Here is a 4,975-nt window from a genome sequence, read left to right as displayed (position 1 = left end):
ATTGAGGATACTCAAATAAGTTCAAATATGCATGGAATGATGAATTAAAGAACTTCCCTTGATTGTATTTGACCATGGGCTGAGGTTGCTTCAAGAGCAAGGAATTGTGGTGCACAGATGAATTAAAGTTTCCTTGGGGCACAAACCTCAAACCCTTTGACTTGTTTTGATCAAAATGATGAATTGATATGCTAGGGGGGCATACTTGATGGATGAGAGCTTTGGGAACCATTACCATGCTTGCTTTCATCTCCTCTTGGCCATATCATTGCATAAAGGATCTCCTGGAAGCTTTGGATCTTGTGATTGCTCAAGCTACAAACAAAAGATGTTAGTGACATATTTTTGTGCTTTTGGTTAGTAAACAAAATAAGAAAAGCATTGATATACAATTCAAGCATGCTTGGTGATCTCAAACCACTCTCAAGAAGTCCCACCCAAAGGCAAAGGGAACCAAGATTCTTATGATCCTTGAGGCAATGCAAGTGCAATGTTATGATGCCATGAGGGATCTTAGGGACAAAATTAGGGTCTTACACAACCCCATTCAATTCATCGACTTCTTTGAAATTTTTAGCACGAACTATGGGGTTTTGATCCCTCATTTTTATGTTGGTACGTAGGCATAAGACCGAAGGTCTTGTCAAACACAAAAATATAATTTAATGAATTATTTTCTCATCCTCTCACTCTATATTTTTTATCAAACATCATTTTGACCAAATCACTTGCACATAAAAGAGGGTTCCCTAGGTGTACCTAGGACACTTTGGGTGCTAACACCTTCCCTCTGTGTAACCAACCCTCTTACCTATAATCTCTGACATTTTATTAGTTTTGATTTGAAAACTTCTTATATTTGGGTTTTTTCGTACTTTTTCCCTTTTCCCTTGGAAACAATAATAGTGCCATGGCGACTCTGGTTTTATTGACATTAAGATTATCCATAGCTTGATGGTCATGAATTTACCGCTACATGAATCTGCATTTCACGCATGACCAGTAACGTGTATTCATCCAAATCTTGACTTGGGACCACAAGCACATCTGCAAACTTGTTTTTCATGTTGAAACACATATGAACAAGTGCAAAACGACTTGGTTTGTCACAAACTCACGCATTTCATGTTTGATTTCACATGGATTACAAAACACCAAAACTCAACCCTAATTCACACAAATTATTCACAATTTCACACGTACCATGACCTCACTTCATTTCTTATAAATATAGGGTTGATTTTCCTTCATTTCCAAGCTTGGATATCCAAAGAAACTCTGAAACCGTTTGCACCCGATACCTCAAAAAACTAGTTAACCTTTTCTTTGATTCAAGCTTTTTTAGCTTCGTTTCTTCTCCCAAAATACCTCATAGGCATCATCTGAAGCCGATTGAACCATTTTTGTGCTCTAAAGCTTCCTGAATCAAGCTCACAATTCCCACCATTGTTGCCTTATGAAGCTTCAAGTGGAAAGGTAGATACGAGTTACATTTTTGAGCAAACAAGTTACTAGTGTGTTCGTCTTGATTCACTGATCAAAAGCCCTCACTTAACTGGAATTTATTCTTCGTATTTATCATTTAATTTTACTTTGAAGAACTAGGGTTCTTCGTGTTCTTGAGCAAATTCTCTTTACTCATAGCCAATCAATGGCTCTGAAGCAAAGAGACATGGACGATGATGGATGTTGATGCTGAATCCTTGCTTGATTCATGCTAAAAACACCTAGTTCGTGATTTACAGAAATCGAACCAAGGTTGAAGATGAAGTGGACCTGCGAGCGCCTTTCCAAATAAAGTAGTTGTTGGCGCCCTAATTCAAACATTTTTCATTTGATTTTTATTTTTATTTTTATTTTCATTTTACTTTCTTTTTCTTTTCTGACTTTATTTTGATTGATTTTTAATTCATTTTGATCCAAATTTTATACACAAATTGCATAGAAATATTTTGTCATATATATTTTTTGCATAATTTTTAAAATCATTTTAGTATTTAATTGATATTTTCCTTGATTTTTCATTTAATTTTTATTTTCCATTTTATTTTTGATCATTTTCAAACATTTTTGCATCCAACTTTTAAGATCTAATTATTCATATTTTTCTTGACTTCTCATAATTTTCTCAACCATTTATTTTATGTTTTGGTGCTTCGTTTGAAACTTTATCTTTAAACCATTCTTTTGACTTTGCTTGAGTAATTGCTTAATTGATGAGATCATCAACATTTCAATTCATTGATAGATGGTCCATTGGTTGATTCAATTTTCTCTAATTTAATATGTTGATAAATTATCTTTTTATCATATTTTTGACACTTTGAGTTAATGATAGTTTATCTCTTGGTGTAGCATATGTTTGAGTCCTTTGACTTTTTTATAAATGATCCCAATGTGATGACTTGAATTTTCTTTCTAACGTCTAACATCTAACATCTAACACCTAACACCTAACTTTACATTTATGCTCTTTACATTTATGTCATTTACATTCATGTCATATACATTCTTGCCTTTTACCTTTTTCTTTTTTTTCTTTCTTATTTCAAAAAGAACAAACACATTTTAAAATGGCTAAAACCCTAAAGAATCTTTAATATAATCTTATGGACTTGGTGTAACTATCCCTTTCTTTAGGATTATTTTAGACTTTGGACCTTAGGACTTAGTGATTTCCCCTTGCTTGGAGTATATCTCACACTTAGTGATTTACCTAAGACCTTGTGATCCCTCTGGACCCTTTGATCTTCAATTAAATACTTGATGTTTCTTTGTGGCCTTGTGGCTTTGTTGTTCATCTGGATCTTTTGATATTCATCTGCTTATGTTCTTTTTCATCTTGTGGCTCAATCCAAAGGGAAAAGAATGCTTATTTTGACCAATGTCAAAGGCTTGCTCCATCTTGTGGTTAGTACACTTGCACACACAAAGACTTTCTCTTGGGCTAAGTTACAATGAGACCTTTTAATTCATGTCATTTACTTTATGCTTTAGGATAGTCTTTTCATCTTCCTCCCACTTCTTAAATTTTCAAAACTTCTCCCTATTTCAAAAACCTCTTATTTTCAAACTTCACAACTTTTCTTAATAAACCTTGACTTTTTCAAGTGATCCAAAAATCTTTTTCTCAATAAATACTAAAACAATTAAGCATACTTAAACTTTTTTTTCAAATTTCTGAAAAGGACAAACCTCATCAAATTTCTTTTTGTGCCTTTGTGAGCTCTCCTTTAAGAGCCTTTTTTTCCAAAAAGATTAAATATTTGTCTATTATGATAGTGATGCAAACCACTATACTTCTACAATATGTTGAGAAATGATTGACATTTTCCACTTGAATATTGAGACGTGCTTATAAGAAATTCCAAGTAAAAGCTTTCCATATCAATATGATACAAATGCTCATTTTCTCATACTTGTGGGTAGTAAGCTGAGTTTTCCACTCGAATACGACAAAATATCTTTTAAAATTAAAATTAATCAACAAATAATCCATCTTTTTTACAAACATAGATTTTCATGTGGTTCCTATGGAGTGCCATAGATTTGAGGGTTGTTAATACCTTCCCCTTACATAACCAACCCCCATATCCAAATTTTTCTTTTGTTTTACCTTTTTGTGGGTTTTGTTCAATCTTTTTCCCATTCCCTTTGAAAATAATAAAGTTCGGTGGTGACTCTTGCTTTTATGAGTTAAGTTAATCAATAGCTTAAATCTCAACTTTTTCCCACCGCTACACTTTGCAACTCTCATTTTTTCAGGTTGTCGACGGTATTTCTAAAGAAGCCTCACTTGAACTAGTTTGCGCTGCCGTTTGTCTAGATAATTGGTTGTTTTGCATTTCTAATTTTTTTTATGGAAGCTTCAGTATTTTTACCCATGGTATCTTGACTATTGGTCATTTCCATTTGGGCTTTAAACATTGCTTCTTCATTCTTTCCAACTTTTTCAAATTTTGTTTGAGTGGTTTTCATAAAGTTGGTCAAGGCTTCCTCAAGTGGTGATGGTTTCCCTTATGGTGCTTAAGGAACCTATTTAACTCCTTGATTTTCATTCAAGTTCTTATTAGTGATCCATTTAAAACTTGTGTAATCTTTCCAATCAGGATTGTATGTGTATTCTTCTGAAAGTTTACATACTATGCTTCAACACTAGCCCCCTTTAGTACACAATTTCCATTTTCATGTTCTTCGCATATAAACTACACGTTATTGTTTGAATATGACTCACATTTTCCTGAACGAGTGCAGGTTCTTCTAACTTCAAGTTGAACTAACACTATTGTATTCAAGTCTAATTCAACCACACCATTTGGTTTTACTATTCAATAATGTGTTGAATGATACTCATTTTGGCACATTTTTTTCAATCAGTTATTTTACCTTGTCTTCATTCTTAGTCATTAAGGTACCTCCATATTATGCATCTAGAAGGATTCTCACATGATTGTTTATGCCTCTGATAAATTGTGTTATATGTTCCATGGAACTCATATTGTGATTCAGACATCTTCGGAGTAACAACTTGAATCTCTCTTATGACTCAGACAATGACCCAGAATCACCTTGATCAAAATTTGAAGTTTCAGCTTTCCTCTCTACAAATTGAGCATTAGAGAAATACCTCTCAAGAAATTTATCTTCCAATTCCTCCATGTTTGGATCGTACCGTTTGGTATGCGTGACAACCAATCCTATGCTCGACCTATAACATAAAAACAAAACAATAGTAATTTTACCTGATCATTGGTCAAATCCTTCGACTTTCACATCGAACAAGTCTCACAAAATTTAGTCAGATGCTCCCCAAGCATCTATGATAGCATGCTCATCGAAAGGGTTGTCTCTTAAACATGAAAGCAAAATATTTTGATATCAAATGGAACAAGGTTAGTTGGTTGAAAATCTAAGAATATATGTCTAACATCAATTTTTGAATAAAGGCAAGAGCCTTGGTTTCTTTGACTTATGC

The sequence above is a fragment of the Lathyrus oleraceus genome, chromosome 4 (assembly GCF_024323335.1).
Source record: "Lathyrus oleraceus cultivar Zhongwan6 chromosome 4, CAAS_Psat_ZW6_1.0, whole genome shotgun sequence".
Lineage (NCBI taxonomy): Eukaryota > Viridiplantae > Streptophyta > Magnoliopsida > Fabales > Fabaceae > Lathyrus > Lathyrus oleraceus.
This window is presented reverse-complemented; position numbering follows the sequence as displayed.